The sequence below is a fragment of the Lissotriton vulgaris genome, chromosome 12 (assembly GCF_964263255.1).
Source record: "Lissotriton vulgaris chromosome 12, aLisVul1.2, whole genome shotgun sequence".
NCBI classification, from domain to species: domain Eukaryota; kingdom Metazoa; phylum Chordata; class Amphibia; order Caudata; family Salamandridae; genus Lissotriton; species Lissotriton vulgaris.
The window spans coordinates 262,196,062-262,219,214 of NC_141700.1; positions in this window are offsets into that span (position 1 = coordinate 262,196,062).

A 23,153-nucleotide genomic window follows, 5' to 3' on the forward strand; every position below is an offset into this window, starting at 1 on the left:
TTCATGATGATTATCCTTCTGAAGAAACTTTTGAAGAACAGACATTTCAGGAACCAATGATTATGAGGAAACTTTTTTTAAAAACTTGACATTTCAGGAACCACTAATCCAAGTTCCTATAGCCCTGGTTACAAACCTCTTCATGATGCTTAAGGATTATGATAAAAAATTATAGAAAAGGAAACAATACCCTAACAACAAGTACGTTAAGTATGGATCAGTGTTTAGACATTATCACAAATGCACACAAAATTTAGAAGGCCACAAAATTCAAAAGTTCACCACAATGCTATATCATACTTCATGTTTAATAAACAAAAAATTCTAGAGAATCAACAGGACAATTTTATCATTTCAAAAAGAATGAATCAAGAAATTCAAACAGTTCAATTTAAGAAATGCCAAAGTGCATAGGTAACTCTTGTAAGTCAAAGTTATCTATCTCATATTAAAATTCAAAGGTGCTCTCAGTGAAGAAGAACGAGGTGTTTAGGGTAGGATGGGAGTGATGAGGTAAGTGTGGGACTGGGTAAAGGTGGTGTGACAATAACACAATCACAAAATGGTTTGAAAAGAGACCTTTACAGTCTAATACGATCCATAGTTCCCTATGTCTCTTCACATATAGGCTGGATTTCTCAATATATTTGGATCCTATACTGTGAGATAATAGTGTAGTCAGTCTACGTTTCGACTCCGCTGGATTAAAGGGCTATTTGTGCCTCATTCTGGAGTCTTCATCAGGACAAAATGACATTGGAGCACCTAAAATTAAGAACACGTGTACAGTGTCATAATCTGACAATCTAAGGTGAGCTTTTATATATTGAAGGGGTATCGAAGTGCATGATACCTACTTCATGAGCGGCCTCAAAATAACCGTCTGTGTTGGACTTTAAACTAGTTCCTCGATTGCTTGATTGATCTGTGAAAATATATAAAAGGAGTCCCTTGATTAGGTTCTAGGACATATCGTTGTTGTGTTGTTGTCCTAGATTGTGCATTAGTATTAAGTAAGGGAGACTTACTGAGTGTAAGGGTCTGGGTCAAACCGGGTATCAATCTCCTGGTTATTCCGCATGTAGTTCGAAGTTTTTTATTTTATTTGCGCGTGAGGCGTTATCAATCCGCCTGTACGGATCGCTAAAGTAGTCAGGCCCTGATGGTGGATCTGGAAGGGGAGGAAGGCAAAAGAAAGAGTGTACATAAATTGCCACTCTACTGTCTTAGGCACAAAAGTATGAATCAGTCATTGAAATACACATAGCTCAGTCCAGAAATACAATTAATTAAATACGAGTCGTATCAGACCCAGACTCGATGCATTAACTAGAGAAGGGGGAAAAGAATAGTTCCCTAATCACTATGCGTGTCAGGGGGTCATAGGGTTGCCTGTTTGCTAGGGTGACGAGAAACCTCCAGCCACAGCAAATGGCTCAACACCCATGGGAACTTGCATAGCATGGCAGAAATCATAGAAATTCCAGCTCACTTGGAAACTTGCGTAGAGTGTCAGGAGTCATGGAAAAGCCAGCTCGTTAAAGAGACGATAAAACGCATACGGCCACTGCAAAAGACTCAAAATCCATGAGAACTTGCTTCGGAAGACCTCTAAAGGGGGTTTACAGAGGTCGGAAGAACAAGGAACATATCCCAAGTGCCTAAGGGTAGCGCCAGACCTTGGTGTATAATCTAGATAAAAATCGGATCGCCAGAGGCGTATCCCTACCTGTACCTCGCCCAGTGCCTAAGAGTAGAGCCCGACCTTGGTGTATAATCTAGATAAAAGTCTGATCGCCGGAGGCGTATCCCTACCTGTACACCGCCACCATCACTGCTTGGGTCAGAATGAGCCGACCGGATCGCGTTAACTAATTGGGAAGCAAACAAGGTGCAGGCGCTAAATGCTGCTCGGAGGCTCGTTCAATTACGGCCAATCGCGATGCTCTCAGACCGGAACCTCGAGGGAGCGTCAACAAAGACTGGTGGAAGTTGTATTGTGTCCCTTGCAAGGGAGTGTCAAAGCGAAGTTAAGCTCTGTGCTTGTTATTTATATAATCATAAACACGGAAAAGGGTACTAGTATGATCATTCTGAAGATGGGATAAGGGAGGTACACAGTTGCATAGCGTAAAGCTTCCTAGACAGAGACTTACATAAGCCAAAACAAAATTACTAGGGTAGACAACCGCACATTATTACGTAATAAGTATACAACAAGAAACAATGTGTTTACAATACAGTCCCATGAAAAATGTAGTATCGTTGGTTATCTGAGGTACAATAAACGGATGGAATTAGTGCATCATAGGATAAACAGTAACATTGAATTCATGTTGGCAGGTCTACATAACAGCGAAAAACAGTGTAACTGTTCATGATTCTGGGTTCAGACCTGCCAGCTGTGCATAGGTGGCATCTAATTCATTAAGTCCATTATGGACTGTGTCAAAATCCTGCATCCATTTACACTCATTAACATTCATGATGGAACTTAAATTGCCACCCCGGGAACCCAAGGTGATTTTCTCAATTATCAAATAATCATATGAGGGAGAAGGAAGCTCTGAACCAATTCAGTTTCCTAAAGTATATATCAAATAATCACAGGGAAAGGATCACTTGTTCTGCATAACCAGGGTATGCAGGAAAAACGTGGGGTGTCTCAAGATAAAAGACCCTCATGCACGTGATGGTATGATCGTAGTAGCGGTATATGTTGATTCTCCGCTCTTCATTCACGTGGGTGCATAATCATTGGGTCAGTATGGTTATGCAGCCTCCACCCGGAGGATCTTACCTATGGTTAAAAATAGTAGTGATCAAGTGATGTGGATAGTGCTCAGGTAAGAATTAAAATACCCGGACACCCAGATATAAACTTTATTAGGCTGGACTCGGGTAGCCCGTTAGGGAAGTATTTACAGTCGTGCGTTTCTGTGAATGTATAAGGGGTTCTAAACGCACTCAAAAATTAGTGATCTTATGGAAACCGCATGCATTACGTGCATGACACCCAGGGCATTACTTATGATTGCCAGTGTGAACCGCACGTTTGCTTGTTACCATTGACTATTTCACTTAGCTGTACGTGTGAGTGTTTATAACTTGATAATAACGAGATGGGCATTCCGAATAGGAGGATATAAATATCACAAATATAGATGAGAACAACCACATGGGTAACACGCATGAGAGGAGCCGCTGCTTTACGCGATTAAGCCGAACATTATATTCTTACTGCATGCTGAATAGAATCACTGACGAGATGTATGATTCACAGCGCACATTGGTCCTGACGAGTTCAGAAGCAGTCGCTCCCCACGCTCCCAGCCACCTGGTATCGTAGCGCTACTGCTCATTGCCGCCAATACTTAATTGTGCTCTGCTCGCATTGTGTGGAATTTTAGCTGTGCCTAATTAACAGCGTAGCGCTATATCGCATAGCCCACATTGCCTGTATTTAGCGCTATACCGCATATTTTGCATTGATAGTAAATTAATTTGGTGCCAAGTTCGTATTGCTGGATAAATTATTTGGAGCTGATTGTGCCGGTGCCACTGCCCACATCACAGCGATATTTCTGTACCCATTTAGAGTGCACTATAGTCTCGGATCCCTACAAGAGACTCATGGAGTTTCTCCCTTGATACTAAGAAGCAAGCTCCCATTTTCTAAGTTTGTCTGCCTTGGTCACCAGAGCAATATGTAAACCGCCTTCAGGTATTAGCACCTTTACAAAATGAACGCAATTCCGTACAAATTTTTCCATCTCTGTGTCAATACTAGGCCACCAATACCCAAACTTGACCCTTTGCTTGGATTTAACGATGCTGAAATGCTCCTCGTGGTTTAATCCTAGAATTCTTGTACGCAATTTAATGGGCGCAAGAATTCTATTGCCACGTTTAATAAATCCAAAATTTGACACTGATAACTCATCTCACAACTCCCAGAAATTCCTACACCCTTCCCCAACTTCACATTTCTTAGGCCATCCAAGCAAAATGTATTCCTTAACCTTGTCCAAAATCTCAACATCAGCATATGTAGATTGCCAATCCTTCAACGTAATAGCTTGTTCACCAAAATCTGGTTCGATGCTTACTACACTACAATCATCCCAAACGTCGACACTACCATACAACATCTGAAAAGTCAATAGGAGATCTGCTCAAGAAATCTGCCACAACATTTTTCTTGCCGGGTAAATATGCGACTTCATAAGCATAATTTGATAGATTAAGTGGCATCCTAGCTCTCCCAGCACCTTCAGTAGTTAGCACCTTAACTAACAGCTTGTGGTCCGGGCGTATAGTAAATTTGGTCCCCCATAAATACTGCCTGAATTTCCTAGTGGCCCACACATGGGCTAGCATTTCTTTCTCAATCACTGAATACCTATATTCAGCTTCAGTGAGAGATCTTGACGCAAATGAAATTGTACTTTCTTTCCCTTCTGCCGACACTTGAGATAAAACTGCACATATGACCTTTGGATTCCACTGGACTCCTTGTGCAATCTTCTCCAGAGGCATCTTCTTGTAAGTCTTCCATTGTTGTCTACGGCAGGTTCTGATGTCACTTCACCCCTATGCACCCAGCTTTTGTTGATTTATTTTATCAAGTAGAAGCTTTTTTTGGGGTTATATATATGAATTCAGTTATAACAAATCTGATCATTCCTATACATAGAGTCACTAAAGCAGCCCCACCATGACATAAACCAAAATATTCACAGACATAGCAACACCACAACTCACAAACACACCAAACAAACCAGCCATACCTCAAATAAAGAAAAAAGAGAAAAATACATCCAACGAACAATGATTACATAGATCACACAATAAATATTTTTTAATCCATCAATTACAAAAAGTCACACAATAAATATTTCAAAACATCAATGTACAGCAACGAAAACAGAAAGTGCTGACGCGCGTTTCGGAGTGGACTTAACAACCAACAGTTCCTTTGTCAGGGTGCAGGAAGTACAATTCATGAAGTGGTCTCATCTCATCCAAGAATTATCAAGTATATTTATACACAGTGGTGTGGGAGGCTCCTTATCACAATGTATCACACAACAAACTTTGAAAAAAGGTGGCTCGCAGGAAGAAGTCAAAAGACTCAGTCATACATCAAATTGACCTCAAAAAGGTCAGCAGTGCATTAAAATGCTGATAAGACCCGTCCAGCTCCATTATATATCGATAAATTATAGACAACATGGGAGGCTTCAGATATTAAGTCATAGGAAAGCATGTGTATCAATCTCCAAGGGCAGAAGAAAAAATGTAATGCTTTTTAAAAAGATATGTAGCCCCAAAGGACAAAAAAGGCAAAGGGGTAAATTGAGGGTCGATCGATGTTGAGACTTCTCTGGTTAATGAATGTCCAGGCTGGTAAGTCCTTCTTGATAGTTGATTCCGGGGGTCTGTCTGCTTCTGAGGGAATCACTCTGCACACAGCCTCCATGGGGGTTCCTGTGCACTTACCTTGGGTGGTTCCTTGTGTCCCTGGCTCATTTGGGTCTTCTGGTCCAAGTCTTGTTCTCCTTTGCAGTTCGCATTCCATTTTCCTAATACATGGGTTGGTCTCCTCCTGGAGACCAGTGTATATTTGTGCTACCTACCTGATTATTGGAAAGTATTCATGTGTAAAAAGAGCAAAACACAAAAGGGTTGAGGCAAAGAATCCTGCACCTATTGCTGATAGTGGCTTAATTTATGGCGATGCTGTTACAACACCAGGAAGTGCACCCTTTTACACTTCCTATTGGGAAAAGCCCAAACACATTCACAAGAAAAGATTTGGAGTTAGCACAAATCAATTATAGATCTAATTTTAGCTCATTATGTCATAAAATGTCCATAATAGTCAATGGATATAGCAGGTCCAGAGTTTTATTTATGGTTGAAAAACTTCTTCTTATTGATAGAAATCAGTTGTTTAAATCCAGTGATCATACAATTCATTTAGCCAAGCCGAGCTAAAATGAGATCTATAATTGATGTGTGATAATTCCAAAATTATTCATGTGTATTGTGTTGATATCTCCGGGTAGGAGAGATACCAATATGTTAGTGAGTGTTGTGTAATAGACTTATTTTTATATAAACACTGTGTGATTCTTTTTCATTTAACTTGCACAGTATTAAAGTTGGTAAAACAAGATGCTTTAAACTCCTTCAAGATAAGCCTGATGGCTGCTCTCCACAGTCACCACTTTCAGAGCTTTCAACGAAGGGTTTCAACGACCACTAAAATCACCATAAGGGTTGTCTGTATTAGTGCAAGGTGTATCCCTTAATAAGTGTGACCCATTTACTAAGCCAGCCTCCTACACTCAGATATACTAAAGACTGCATATACAACTGACCCAGCTGAAAACTGACATTTACGAACTAGAACTTGCATACTTTGAAACTGGGCATAATAATACGCTTGCTGGCCTTAGAAAGAAACTATCGAAATATGAAAAGGCAGTGATCAGAGAGTCTCACTATTTGGGTAAGAAGGCAATGGACAGACACTATGGGGATGGAGACCTATCAGGCAAAACACTGGGCGGCTCATCCATAAGCCCTTAACTAGTGCAAACAGAACTCAGGGATGACCAGTAATCTAATCATACTAGACATGATGAGATTCTACATATCAAGGTGAGCTTTTACACAGACTTACACTGTACATGGATGCTTTACATGCATTCCTCAAAACTATCCTGTTGGAGGATGCACATCCTCGATACTAGATGTGCCCTTCACTGTGGACAACATTGTGCAGGTCCTCCAGAGCATCCCTGGGGATAGGGTGCCAGTCCTGGATGGCCTAAACGCGTACTTCTACAAGGAATATGTCCCAAACCTTGCTCCTCATTTATTTGTGATGTATGTGGAATCCCTATTGCTTGGCACATGTTAGGGTTTTGCGGCGCAGACCTTGACATGTGTTTGGTTTGGGTTTTTCTTATTGCCTTTAGATACGCTCCCTTAACCTCCTTATACATTTTTACCGGAGCTCGTTATTTCGAGACGCTCACTTATACATGTAAAGGGAACGTCTGAATGCAAGTCACTGCTTGGCTTCGGATTGATACCACGCCCCTTTCCTTGCTTCCGGGTTGTCGAGCAGCGCCTTACCCTCGGCGTCTCAGACCTGCTACTGCTTCGTCCTGCTCCCGTTCTACAGCGGAATCCTGCCTTGTGCCTGTGGGGTAATTTTGTTCTGGTTAGCTTTCCGACATTTCCTATTTTGTCGGAAGCGTATTCTGGTCCCCCTCTAAATCTCCATATGCGCTTGTTCCCCGTTCAGAGCTTGCACCGATGCTCTTGAACTCCCGTCCACACCTGCATCTCAGTGTCACCGCCCTCAGAGTTCATCGGAGGTTGCACCCTCCGGTGGTTTGATTCTCTGGCTGTTCATTTCCTCACTCTTCTGGGGCATTTTTTAAACCTATTGGTCAATTCTGCATAGCATTTATTTATTTATGTCCTGATGAGTATGTGCTTGATCCGCTTGGCAGTACCCTCCCAAGCCGGGCGGCACACCTCTTGAGTGTGTGGCTGCTCCACTCTTCCTTTCCCCCCAGGAGAGCCGGCCAGTGCACCTCAATTCCATCTTTTTCTCATTTATTTCGTAATGTGTGTATGGTGTATGTGTGCATCCTTTCCTTAGTCCTGCACTACTGGGCCTGGCATTTTTCTATCTCCCCAGGCATTCCTTTCAGGCACGGAGATCCTTCCCAGTCACCTTTGGACTAAATTGGGGTAGGTGAACCTATGTACTAAGCCCATGTTGTCAATGTGATAGAAATTGACTACATTTTCATTATTGTTCAGTAGTATTATTTTCTGCCCTGTTTTCTTACAGCGTGACTACTCCAGACAGACCAGCATCTTTCCCTTTTGTTACCCCCCCTTCGTATGGAGAGAGTGGTGGACACTCCTTGGGTTTTCCCCCCATACTTTTAGGGAACAGTTATCAGGAGTGTGTCTACCATAGCATTCTTGGTACTGTTTTCTGGAGGTTAGGGGGATTTATCTTCGCTCCATGGAATCTGGCTTGTATCCTTTAAAGTCTGACAGCACACTACTGCTCTCCCTGAGTGTAGCAGTTATGGCCTCTAAACTGAAACCCGGCAAGCTGACAAACAGATGTGACTTCTACAGACAGCTATCGATGATCAATGTCAATAACAGAATACTGACGAAATTGATTGCTAACCGCCTAATACCTATCCTACCAGACATAACCTGACCTGACCAGTCCGGTTTCATGCCAGGCCACTCTACGGCACACAGCATTGGTAAACTGTTCACACTCATGCACACTATTTATCCTCAGCTTAGCACAGCAGCTATACTACCTAATGCCACTAAGGCGTTCGATTCCCTTGAGTGGCCACACTTCTTCCAGCTCCTTACTTTCATCAAGATGGGTACCCAAATCCTACACATTATCAAACTACTCTAAATCTCCCCCACTGCAAGGCTGCTCATTCACAGTGAGATTACTCCCCCATTCCCTGTATTCAGGGGTATTAGGCAGGGGTGCCCTCTAACCCCGATCCTATTTGCGATGGCAATGGAACCCCTGGTAGATAGGCTGCAGCATCACTACTCACACAGAAGTCTACCCTTCACAGCTAGGAGGATTCTGATGTCCATGTACACGGACAATATTACACTCTATGTCCGCTACCCTAAGGCCTATGTCTCCCCAAAAATACAGGAAGTGATCCATTTTGGTGGACATAATGCCATCTTTCTTAACTGGTCTAAATCCATCTTGTTCCCACTCACCTCAGCAATGGACCAGTTTGAATCACAATACCCTCTTCAACAGGCAATGGAGCCTAAGTATGTGGCTCAGTAGGGATAGAGACAAACTCTGGAGAGCGAACGTATACCAGTTTGGTCCAGACTGACCTATCCATGGTGGAAAGTATCACCATTACTTAAATTATTATTCTCCCTAACTTACTTTACCTTTTTATTAACAGCTCTATTCCACTCACAAGAAACGTTTGTTAAACAGCTCCGATCCAACTTGGTGGCTCTGGCATTGGTTTCCCTTATTTATTAGGGCCATCATTTGCAAACAAAGGATCTGATGACCTTAGCTGATTTGTTCCAAGCAGTAGCTCAGTGCCTTCTTACAATCTCTTCTGGAGAGGTCAGATTAGGAAAAATGCTGGCAGTGATATGGATTGATTGACTTGAGAATCGAAAATCCCTTCAGGCAAGAAAGCCGGGTGAGTTCTGAAAGGACCCAACTGCCTTCAAAGTATCAGCATCAGCTTTCATCGTATGCATCTCATCATCTACATTTTATCCACATAGAGATGAACAATGGAAGGTACACTAATACATTTTTATTGAGCAGCTGGTTTCAGACTAGTTAGACTCACCCAGGAGACACAACTCATACAAAGTCCATGGCAATATCAAAAAGCTGAGAGGTCAGCCACATCTATGGCAGCACTGATGATCTAGTTTGATATCAGTTTCCTCTCATTGACCACCTCCAGGAAGTCGTATGTGTCTTTGGCCGAGAGCCTGTCAAGAAATCTGTTCATCGTGCCAGACAATCAGCTATCGTATCTTCCTAAAAACATAAAGGAACAATTTGCTTTGAGGGTATTGGAAGATGTTCTACATATTTTCGTGCCCACTGTATCCAAATTTCTTCTTTCTTTATCAATCAGGTTTGAGGCAGAGGCCAGGTTTAGATATGTCTTCTTAACAGCTGCTACTATGACAGAATCTGGGCTCATACTATTCCTATTCATCTCTTCTACCTTAGATATTTTTAAAGAAAAAATCGCACAAGTTGCCCTGGTCTTTGATAAACAAAACCTGTTATCTTTCTTCTCTACAATCTCACTGCAAGGTAGATAACAATCTACAAGAAAGGCTTTTCATACCTTTCTCTCAATCAAACAAATTATGTACTTTTACTGTTGAGGATCCACATTTAATGTGGTTTTTGCATGAAGTAATTTAATTGCCTAGCACTGCCTTTCATTTCTATGGCTGCAAAAATACATCTCTTGTATGGTATGAACACATATATAATACATGATACATTTCTAAATGTTTGGTATTTCCCTTTTAAATTCCATTTCTTGACTAAAGGCAACCTTGCTTTTATTAGCACATCCTCATGTACTAACCCTTTGGGACACTCACTTCTCTGTAATTATATAACTACCCATGGCTCCTGTGATGTCCAGGCTAGCTTGAAACATTTGCTTCTTCCAATCCCTCCTAGTAAAATTTGTTAAACAATAGTAGCTACATACTTAAAATACACAATTCGCTCCTGCATGTTAATCTAAGCATCTTTTGGCTGTTAAAAAAACTGTGAAATGTTGCAAGCTTAAATTCTGTTCTACTCTTGTAAAGGTTTTTGATAGTATTTCATGGGCAAAAATTGATGTAATAAATATGCGCCTCAATTAATTAAATAAGCTTATTACAAACAGCCCACTATGCCACTGAGAGACTATTTGTGCACAGTCAATTTACAACTCAGTTTCCAGATTGGCCCTTTAACCTTGCGTCCGTCAGGTGCGGCCAGACTCTACTCGCCCCACGCTAAGGCCTATGCTGAGGCACTAGACCCGATGATTGTGGGTGTCCGCCAGTGGAGCCCTGTCTTGGATTCATAGAGAACGACTGGATGGTTTTGTATTGTATTACTCTTTATTCTCTGAGCACAACTACAAAGCAGAAGCGCTATCACTATAGGTCCTGATCAATGCTGCAATGCCTCATCAGGGTTTTCTTGGCAGAAATATGTGACCTACCTTGTTGACACTTCTCTGCAGGCTTAATTTTTCCTTCTGTAGCCTTTGTTTTTATTGCTGACCCAGGGGCATGAATGAAGTTGTTTGTTGCCAGTTTTAATTATTACACCATTTTTGCATGCTCTGCTTACCTAACTACCCCAAGCTCGTTATAGGGTATTTACTATTACTCTAAAAACGTCATCTGTGCGTGTCTCTCTCAGTGAGAGGTTGTAGCCCGTACGGTGACTAAGCATTATGGTGTGAGGATGTTCCCAATGATGACGCATGCCACCTTTGGTTGGGGAGGGAAATCGTCCTTTAAACGGATTGCTCCATTTAAGCTAGGCTTTTTTATTTCTTGTTTTACTTTTTTGGTCTGAATCAGGGGCTCTTTTGTAGGATGTAGAGTTTATTTCCGTTGTCATTGTTAATGCTGTTCTTGATGAATCGGCTCAGCCAGAAAACTGTAACTTTGCTTCAAGGACCTTCCATCAGTTCACTGTACCCTATTCATTTACAATAACCTTCTGTTATTCATGTTTCCAGTTTGCACTACCCTCTGCAGGTAGCATTAGCATAGAGTGGGCAGAATTATTATGCACGAAGTGTGATAGTACTTAAGTGCTAAGGCAATATGATGGTTAATAATAATGTGCTTAGATGGGCTAACAATGTCACATTTTCCATCACACCACAATGATTTTGCAGTTTCTGTGAACTAGTATTCAAAAATAGTGTGTATAAACCCTTGATTTTGGGGGTAAGCCAGAAGATTTTCCTGAAGACTTAGGGCCTGGTTTAGATATGGGTGGATGGGTTACTCCGTCACAATGGGGACAGATATCCCATCTGCCGAAATCTCAACCCCACAGGTGTCATGAATAACGATCCTGCATACACGTCACGATCATGTACGTGCATTTGAGGCGTAGGAATTAGCGTGTATTATTGCAGGTAAAAACCCACCCCTTTCCCGTGCACCAGCACTCCATAAGTTATTTGTGTTAAATGGTTTACACTGTGTTTTGTGGAATTGTGCATCTGTTTGAATATGGATGGTAAAAGCTCTGTGTATTTTGACTTTGGCTTTGATTAATAGTGGCGATTTTGTGATTCTATTTTGAGGACTTTACATCCTGTAGCTAAACCGTTCTGAGTTTATAACTTCTGGTTTTCACAAGTATTGTGGCGCACACTGAAGATTTCTCCGCTACCGATCAAGGCGCGCACTGAAGACTTCTACCGCTACCGATCATAGCGGTGAACTGCCTGCAATTAAGGAAGCGCCTGTTCACGCACCGTCATGCTGGAACAAGACGGTACGTGATAGGCATTTAAGGTGTGGCTGGTTTATAAGCACCACACCCACCTTTCAGAAGGCGCTTAGCCTTCCGCTCCTCTTCGGGACAGGGTCTGTTTTTTTGAAGCTCCTCGACTTACCTGATTACCGCGCAGCAGACTTCAATGACTTTAGACTCCAGGTCAGGAAATGTTCTTTCTTCTCAACAATGGCAGAATCTGCAATGAGAAAAAAAGGAAGAAGATAAGTACCTTTTAAATCTTTGGCGCACTTCGCAAGAAAGGCCAAGTCATAGACTAATTTCTGGGACTTCTACATTTTAAAAGAAGAAAGATTTGGACTTGCTCTTAGTAAGGACTTTAGATAAAACTTCATTCTTGGAGCATAAAATTCAGAAATGGTTGAAGATATTTCTTGACAAATTTTTGATATTTAGAATGTGACAATGTGTATTGGGTGAGAATTATTATTTAAACCTGAAACATGTAAGAGCACTTGTAGGATGTTTTTTGTTTATTTCTTTTCTCAAACCATTACAAACAGTGCACAGGAGTTTTCACAATAAGGTTTCAGTAAGTAGGAATTTGTACTTCAATAGAAAGAATCAGTGCTCAAGATTTATAGAAGGTGCCGTGGTGTTTACTCTATTGTTTACTTTTGAGCTGATTACTACAATACTACACAAAACATTGCCTGTTCCTCAAGTTCCACTCATCAAAACCTCAGAACAAGAAATACTGGGACGTAGGCCAGACAACCACTTCTCGCAGGTAGGATCTATTCCTAAACAAAAGTACTCTTAACTAAATCAAAGAATAACTGTAGAAACCCTAAAACAGTACCCTAAAGTAGATAATTAAAACTTCACTTGTTGCCTCGCAGGTCGACAGCAAGAATTCAATAACATCCAGTATCCGGCCCTCCTCCCTTATTTCTAATTTTTAACTTGATTGTGAGTTACATCACAAGTTATTATTTAGTAATTTGGGAAGTTGGTTCCTTGCGTCCCTGTGAAACCTTAACCTCGCCAACACAAGCAAGATAAGGTAGGAGACTGCGTAGTTGCTTGACAGAAGGCTAAGCCCACGATTATCCTTTCTCCTGGACGCAATGGATACGACTTCGCAAATATCTCTACAAGACATTGCCACTATGCTAAACGATATTAAAGCAGAAAATTCAGCTTCACGTAGGGATTTATTGACTCTTCAAGGAGCGATAAAAAAACCTGTTCTCAAACCAGCAAGTTTTCAACCTACTTTCCCAAATTCATCTTCCTCTTCCACGACAAGTAATCCAACACAAATCCAAGTGGTCACCACAGTGTCTGTCCCTCTTGCACAACCAGAATGGTTTTATGGTGACAGTAACAAGTTTACTATTTTCATGAACCAATGTCACCTACATTTTTTAGCGAAGCCCACAGCCTTCCCAGATGACTCATCTAAGGTGGCGTTTATCTTGTCATATTTAGGGGGCGACGCTGCACTTTGGTCGGTCCCTTTAGTGGAAAAAGATGACCCGATAGTGTATAATTTCAGGCAGTTTGAGCATTCTATGAAAAAAGTATTTGCTAAGCACATTTTTGTACAATCGGCGGATAACCAATTACTCAATCTAAAACAAGGGTCCTCAGACTTACTTCATTACATTTCAGTCTTCAATCGTCTAGTTTTAGAAACCAACTGGCAGTTAGAAAAAAAAATCTCTCTCTTTTATAGGGGAGTGAGAGAAGAATTAAAAGACATGGCGATGCAGATATTAGAACCCCCTGATGATTGTAGTGAGTTTATGGTTTTAGTAGTACAACTAAATGACAGGTTGTCAGAACGAAATTGAGAACGAGGAAAAATGGATCACAAGCTTTTACTTTTTAAGGATGAAAGTTCAAACCACAAGGAGGTAGTAAACAAACTAGATCCAGTAGAACCTATGCAAATTGGAACTATTGAGTACCTCTTTCAAAAGAAGAAAAAGAGAAGAAACGAAAATGTATTTTGCGATGCAGGGCACACTACAAAATTTGTTTTGTTAATTAAATTTTTTACTTACCTCCAAATATCCATATGCCGGTTTTTATCACCCCCCACCCTGCTCCTCCCCCGCCCCGCCTCCCTGCCCCACCGTAACTCCCTCCACGGGCCGTGGCTGCTCACAGCTATAGCGAATCCCATGCGTTCTTGGATTGTGGACGCACTACTAGATTCAGGAGCCACTGGTAATTTTATTGACACCCAATTTTTAAGTAAATTAGGTTTACACACTGGGACCAAAAGTCATCCAGAAATAGTGCGAGCAGTCGATGGGAAAGAACTTACGTCTGTACCCATACAAAAGCAACCTGAACCATTAGAAATGGAATGTTCCCCAATTCATAGTGAACGCATTACATATGACATCATTGATGCACCTCAATTTAGACTTATTTTGGGAATCTCGTGGTTAATACATCACAGCCCTAGTATTGATTGGGTAACAAAAATAATAACATTCAATTCTTCCCAGTGTCATATCCAATGTTTTCAAAAACAAATAAATGAGAACATAGTTCAAGGACTTGATTTTCCAAAGGAACTGCAGAGTATTTTACTTCTCGAAGGTGTTCCTATTGAGTATTCTGACTTAGCAGATGTTTTTGACAAAAAAAGGGCAAACACTCTTCCCCCTCATAGGGACTTCGATTGTAAAATTGATCTTGTACCCGACGCGACTTTACCTTGCAGTAGACTTTATGCACACACAGTAAAAGAAAGCAAACATTTACAAACTTATTTGGATGAATATCTTGCAAATGGGTTTATTCAACACTCAAAGTCCCCAGTCTCACCTTTATTTTTTATACCAAAGAAAGGGGGTGAGCTATGCGCCTGCATAGACTACAGGGCCTTAAACAACATGACAAAGAATAGCTACCCTTTGCCACTAATTCCTACATTATTGGAGAAAATCAATCAAGCACCCATTTATACCACATTAGACTTGCGTGGAGCATACCATCTTGTTAGAGTTCAAGAGGGCGATGAATGGAAAACGGCGTTTCACACCAAATTCGGCCTCTTTGAATATCAAGTAATGCCCTTTGGGTTCTGTAATGCTTCTGCTGCTTTCTAATTTTTTATAAATGAAGTTGTGCATAAGTTCATTGATGTTGGTTGTGTTGTCTATATAGATGACATACTTTATATACTCTAATTCGGGAACAAGAACATGTTAAACAAGTTCGCACCATCCTTCAAAAATTGCTTCAAAATTCTTTTCATGTGAAATTGGAAAAAAGTTTGTTTCAGCTTTCTAAAGGGGATTTTTAGGATATATCATTAGTCCTTCTGAAATCAAAATGGATCCAAAGAAAATTGAAGCAGTAAGCACTCGGCCCAGCCCCACATCCGTAAAACAAGTGCAAAGTTTTTTAGGCTTTGCAAACTTTTATCGGTGCTTTATTCAGAATTTCTCCCAAACAATAACTCCCATCACTAAACTTTTTGGAAAAGGGGTAAATTTGAATGGACAGAGACTGCTGAAAAGGCCTTTCGAGATCTAAAAGAGAGGTTTACCACAGTGCGCATTTTAAATCATTCAGATCCTACACAACCATTTATTGAAGAAGCTGATGCTTCTCAGTTCACCTTGGGGGAAATATTGTCACAAAGAAACTGAGACACAGGGCATGCATCCCATTGCCTACTACTTATAGAAATGATCTGCAGCTGAACAAAATTATGCTATTGCAGATAAAGAATTACTGGTGATCAAAGCAGTTTTTGAGGAATGGCACCATTACTTGTTAGCTGCATGTCATCCAATCACTATCTATACTGACCATAGAAATCTACAATCTCTACGATCTGTCAAAGCTTTATCCGCTAGACAACTCCGATGTTCATTTTTTTTTAATGATTATAATTTTGTAATCACTTTCCAACCAGGAAAAGGGAATCATAAGGCAGATGCCTTATCACGTATCGGTGAAAAAGAAAATGAAAATAATACAAATGTACAAACAGTATTACCATTGACTTGTTTTCAAGTTAGTCTCACAATCTGTGATGTAATTACGCACATAGAAAAAGAAGTCGAGACAAAAGATATGGGTGACTGAAAAAAGAAATATCTATTTTAAAAAAGAGAGAAAAACTATTGTTTTTAAATGATCAAATCATAGTACCTTCACCATAAATTCAAAAGTCAATCATGCAATTACATCACGATACTCTTTTGTCAGCTCATGCAGGAATTATAAAAACTTATCAAGTAATCAAGAGAAAATTTTGGTGGCCTTCCATGTTCAATGATCTTAAAGATTTTGTTGAGACCTATAGTGTGTGTATCCAAAATAAATCTTCACTCCAAGCCCCTAGTGGTCTGTTACAACCACTGCCGGTTCTACCTCAACCTTGGTTTACAATCTCACTAGATTTCTTGTTGATCTTCCGCCAACTAGGAATGGTTTCACTACCATCTTAACTGTAGTAGATCAATTTTCACGTATGGGCTATGTCATTCCATTAAAGCAACTTCCAACTCCTATGGAATTAGCAAAATTCCTAATGACAAACATTATACGATTACATGGGATCCCGTCTATTGTCATTTGAGATACAGGTTCCCAATTTATCTCACACGTCTGGCAAAATGTAAGTAAATTATTGAATATGGAAGTGCGTTTGCCATCAAGTTACCACCCACAAACAGATGGTTAACAGAACGTACCAATCAAACCATAGAACAATATTTACGATGCATGTTAAAGAACCTTGATGATGAATGGCCAGATATTTTGTGGGCGTTGGAGTTCGCATATAATAATGTAGAACATTCTTCTACCAAAATGTCTCTGTTCTTTTGTAATTATGGTTATCATCCTAAACATGTTCCTGATCACTTGGTTTCAACCAACATGGTTCCGTCTGTACACGATTATGTCTCTAAACTAACATCTATTCATCACAATGCTCACTTTAATTTAGCCAAAGCGAAAGAAACTCAAAAGATCACAGCATATAAGCACCGTTCTGTTCAACCCTCCTATGCCAAAGGGGACAAAGTCTGGTCAGCCACAAGAAATGTATGATTAAAAGGAAATAGGAAATTCAATCCACGCTTTAGAGGACCATTTCCTGTAGAGAAAGTAATAAATATTGCCAGTGTAAAATTAACACTCCCACAAAGCTATCGAATTGACCCAGTCTTCCATGTGGCTTTAGTAAAAGCTTACAAACCTAAAACACGGCTAATCAAAGCCCCTGCTTCTATTGAAATTGAAGGAGTTCCCGAATTCGAAGTAAAAACTATTTTGGATGCAAAAGAGTTCGTGGACAACTTTTTTATTTGATAGATTGGAAAGGTTATGGCCCAGAAGAACGGTCCTGGGCACCTTTAGCCCATCTAAAGAATGCGCCACGATTGATGAAAGCTTTCCATACCCGACACCCAACAAAGCCCAAACCCATCCCAAAGGTTTTAGGGGGGGATCTTGAGAGGAGAGTACTGTCATGAATAACGATCTTGCATACATGTCACGATCATGCACATGCATTTGAAGCATAGGAATTAGTGTGTATTATTGCAGGTAAAAACCCACCCCTTTCCCGTGCACCAGCACTCCATAAGTTATTTGTGTTAAATGGTTTACACTGTGCTTTGTGGAATTATGCAACTGTTTGAATATGGATGGTAAAAGCTCTGTGTATGTTGACTTTGACTTTGGATAATAGTGGCGATTTTGTGATACTATTTTGAGGACTTTACATCCTGTAGCTAAACCATTCTGACTTTATAACGTTTGTTTTTCACAAGTATTGTGGCGCACACTGAAGATTTCTCCGCTACCGATCCAGGCATGCACTGAAGACTTCTACCGCTACCGATCATTGCGGGGAACTGCCTGCAATTAAGGAAGCGACTGTTCACGCACCGTCACGCTGTAACGAGACGGTATGTGATATGCGTTTAGGGAGTGGCTGACTTGGGTGTGGCTGATTTATGAAAACAGTAAAGTAAACAGCTTCCCTTGGGTAAGTAACTGTATAGGGATGCCCAAAAATTGGATCTTGGACACAAAGCTTCACAAAGCAAAAGCATAAACAATAAAAACAGTTGTATATAAAATGTAGAAATTTATTCAAACATACAATAAAAACATATTAAAATTCATAGTTATTACATAAAACACGACCCTTTGCATTAATTAAAAGAAAGGAACATCAACTCATTCACAATTTATACACGTCAACAAATATCTGTGCTGAAAAATGGCAATTAAATCAACTTTCTATGTATCAGAGAAAAAATGGGAAAAGAGAGAGACACACACACTAAGACATCAACAATTTGTCATTCGGAAAATGCACATCATAACCCTCTTTTAGACTAAATCCAAGACTTGGTTTTTTTTCTGTGTTCTCGGAATAAGTTGGGCAATTGGATTGTGCAGTGTTAGGCGTCGACGCGTTTCGATGGTTTTTGTTTATTCATGTACCATCTTTTTCAAGACTATTAGATTTTATTGTCTCTCCTGTTTTGGCACTGAATGGTTGCCTCTACCAACGGATCCTTATTCCATGTTAAGTTCTCTGGACAAAAATGTGGATTCTATTCTCTGGTGTCGCATTCTTTCACCATAAACTTTCTTTAGAATCTGTTGTCTTGTACGCTGGTGTTTGTTGTTTCTCTGTGGCCAAACAGGAATTAGGAATTTTTAATCTCCTTACTGTTGGCTACAGAGTAGCATTGTATGTTTAGGTCTTCGAATCGCCCTTCAATCAGTGGCTTTTCCCAAATGGTGTGGTTCCTCTCTATTTTGATACTAAACATCCGGGAGAGAACGTCTTGGGGTCGGGGATACCATAATGGATAGCGCTTGATCAGGTGCCAGAGCGAGCTATAGCCTCGCATTCAGTCCCTCAAAAGAAAGGATGCGCCTTGTTTTTCTGACTATATAGTCGAAGTTTCCTTGTGCTTCGTATTTCCCGGTTTGGCACCCGACTCCCGTCCTCTCGCTTTCGTCTTCGATTCCAGAACAACAACGATTTATAAAAACCACACCCACCTCCCAGAAGGCGCTTAGCCTTCTGCTCGTCTTCAGGACAGGATCTGCTTTTTCGAAGCTCCTTGACTTACCTGATTACCAAGCAGCAGACTTCAACAACTTTAGACCCCAGCTCAGGAAATCTTCTTTCTTCTCAGCAACGGCAGGATCTGCAATGAGAAAAAAAGGAAGAAGATAAGTACCTTTTAAATCTTTGGGGCCCTTCGCAAGAAAGGTCAAGTCATAGACTAATTTTTGGGACTTCTACATTTTAAAAGAAGAAAGATTTGGACTTGCTCTTAGTAAGGACTTTAGATAAAACTTAATTCTTGGAACATAGAATTCAGAAATGTTTAAAGATATTTCTTGACAAAATGTTGATATTTAGAATGTGACAGGGTGTATTGGGTCAGAATTATTATTTGAACCTGAAACATGTAAGATCACTTGTAGGATGTTTTTTGTTGTTTCTTTTCTCAAACCATTAGGAACAGTGCGCAGAAGCTTTCACAATAATGTTCAAGTAAGCAGAATTTTGTAATTCAATAGAAAGAAACAGTGCTCAAGATTTATAGAATGAATCCAAGATGGTCGCGTGAGCTGTGAGCTCCCGAGACCCTCGCTGCCTCCACCGACTATCCTGGCACTAATCCTGGTTCTGACGACGGGTTCTTCTTGCTGCGACTCTCCTGATCTGGAAGACCCTTTTCAGAATTTGTGATATTATGGGCGCCATCGCCAGCATACAGTCATCGATGGGCCAACAATATGAGACCTTGGCGGCCAAGATCGACACCGTGGCAGTGGATGTGGGCCTAATCAGGGCAGATCTGGGGAAAACCAACGAGAGGGTGAAGTCATTGGACATTAAGACTGCCAGTCTCACTTCGGATGTGTCCGAGCTCCAGACCGAGGTCCGCACCCTTCGATCCTCCAGCGAACGGTTTGCCTGCCGCCTCGAGGATTTTGAAGGTCGTGCTAGGCGAAATAACATTCGCATTATAGGAGTTCCGGAGACATCGACAGATCAATCGACGGACCTTCTTGTGGAAGATCTGATTGTTAATCATCTAGCCCCTAAAGGCCTGAGCAAGCTTTTTGCTGTGGAGCGCGCCCATAGGATTCCGGGCGGCAGACGAACACAGGGGACGGCCCCGCGGCCCATCATTGCGCGGCTCTTCAATTATAGAGACAGAGACGCCATTTTGCAAGCATTGAGGACCAATGGCCCCACCAGGTTTGAGAACACCTCCGTTAACTTTTACCCTGATTTCACTCCCCTGGTGCAGAAACAGAGACTGGCGTTCTCCGGGGTGAAAGGTAGACTACGGGATTTGGGCATGAAGTATGCTATGCTTTTCTCTGCTCGTCTACGCGCCGAACACAATGAGCGGGTGCTCTTCTTCGATATGCCTGAGGTGGCTAGTGACTGGTTGGACACTCTATCCATGCCAAGAGACAATGATGACAACGCTGGTGGTGCCGAGGGAAGCCAACGGGACCAGGAGGAGTAGAGGCACCGGCATATGTGCCATTGTATCGTGTTACGATATTTTTGTTCTTTTCTTTTTTGGGTCGATGACTTTTAAAATTGGGACCCTGGGGTGGCGGGGGGGTTCGGGACTTCTCCTCCTCCGGGGGTGTGTTTCCTTTTCATCTGTGGTTTTAGTTCTTGGGGTAGGGCGACAGGCACACTGCTGAATGGGGTGGTTTTTTGGTTCTTCGCAGGGGTGCAGGGTGGGGGGGTTGTTGTTTTAGGGTTTGGGGGGTGGGGGGCTTGGTTTTCTCTAGTTTGTTTATACTGCATTTGAGGCTACGTATTGTTGCTATTTCTGTGTTTCCTTCATGGGGGTGGGTGGACCTGATTTTCTATTTTCGGGATGGGGGGTAGGAAGCTGCGGATCTTGAGCTGGAATGTCAATGGTTTGGGGGACAAGATAAAGCGGGGAATTGTACTTCAATATGTGAAACGCCACTCTCCTGACGTCATACTCCTGCAAGAAACGCACCGGGTTGGGAATATGTTTCATGCAATGAATCGGAGGGGCTACAAGCTGGTGGCGCACTCGGGGTTTACTTCGGGCTCCAGGAGTGCTGGTATTATGCTTCGTAATTCCCTTCCCATTGAGATAGACGATACGGTTTTGGATGACAGGGGCCGATATGCTGCAATTGTTGGGAGGTGGGAGGGAAGAACTGTTATTGTCCTTTCGGTTTATGTTCCCCCTGGCTTGCAGACTACCACCTTTGCTGACTTGGGTAAATTGTTGCTTGGGCTACCCGAGGGACTTCTGGTGATGGGAGGTGACTTTAACTCTGTCATGGATGGTTCGCTGGATAGACACCCTCCCAGGACGCTCACACCATCCCAATCTGGTCTTAGTGGGTTGTTGGATACATTTGGTCTGGTAGACTGTTGGCGGATGCTGCATCCGGGTCTGGCCCAATATACCTTTCACTCTGGGGCGCATGGGAGTCTGGCTAGGCTTGATTATCTTCTTGTGCCCGCTGCCCAGGCCGCGACGGTGCGAGAGGCCCGACATTTGCCGAGAGGCATTTCGGACCATTCCCCGCTGTGGATTCATATTGATCTCCATTTGAACACTGGGGGCCGAATCGCCCCAATCAATCCCTGGCATCTCCGGACTCCAGAGATTAGAGCGGGGTTAGTCAAAACTATAGACCTTTATTTTGCGGAGAATGTGGGTTCTGTTTCGTCCTCGGTGTCCCTCTGGGAGGCTTTTAAACCTGTGGTGCGGGGCCAGGCACTCTCGCTTATCGCTGGTGCGAAGAGGCGACACAATGAGGAGGTCGAACGGCTGGAGGCTGAGGTGGTCACTCTAGAGAAAGAACTTGATACCGGAGTCACGCAGGAGAAGTTGCATATCCTGCAATTGAAACAGTCTGACTATAAGGCCTTGGTCACAAATGCTGCGAAAGCCATGAGTCGGGAGCAAATGGGTCGTCTGTATGATGTGGGTGATAAGGCTGGGAAGCTGATAGCGTGGTTGGACAGGCGGGATGGATTGAGTCATGTGGTGCCTGTGATTGAGCATGCGGATGGGGTATGTGTGACTGATCCGCTGGAGATAGTAGAAGAGTTTGCCTCGCACTTTCGCAAGGTGTATGCTCCGGTCTCGGATCGGCCTGAGGAAGATTCCCGCCTTTTGCTTCATGATATCGCCTTGCCTTGTCTGTCCGAATCCGATAGGGAGCGAATCGAGGCGGCCTTTTCCACGGATGAGGTGGCGCTCGCTATTCGCTCCATTCGCTCTGGTAGAGCTACGGGACCAAACGGCCTGCCCATCGAGCTGTACAAGTTGTGCCCAGACAAAATGGCATTATATCTTCGCGCAATGTTCTTGGAGTCGAGAGAGGGGGGCCGACTTCCCCGAGATCAACGTCTTGCCTCCATTGTGGTGCTTCCCAAGGAGGGCAAACCGCGTGAGCTTTGTTCCTCGTACAGGCCTATTTCTCTCCTAAACGTCGAACCCAAGGTTTTGGCAAAGGTGTTGGCCAACCGATTGATAACCGTTATAAGCGATCTGGTGCATCCGGACCAATCCGGTTTCATTCCTGCCCGTAACACTGCACTCAATCTACGTCGCCTTCATGGCGTGCTGGCGAGAGCGGACACTCTGCGTGAACCGGCCATTTTGTTCTCGTTGGATGCCACTATGGCGTTTGACACTGTGGAATGGCCATATTTATTGGCGGCTTTGGCTAAGTTCGGCTTTGGGCTGGTGTTCATTGGTTGGGTCCGTTTGCTGTATGAGGAACCCTTGGCCCAGGTAGTCGTTAACGGAAGAGTGTCGGCTCCCATTGCTTTGGGTCGTGGTACACGGCAGGGATGTCCCCTTTCTCCGCTGCTTTTTGCTCTGGCACTGGAGCCCTTGACTGCTGGGTTGAGATGGGAGCCTTCTCTCAAAGGCATCAGGTGGGCCCCCAGTTTTGAAGACCGCATCTCGCTTTATGCGGATGATATTCTTCTTTACCTAACTTTCCCGCGGAAATCCTTGGGAGT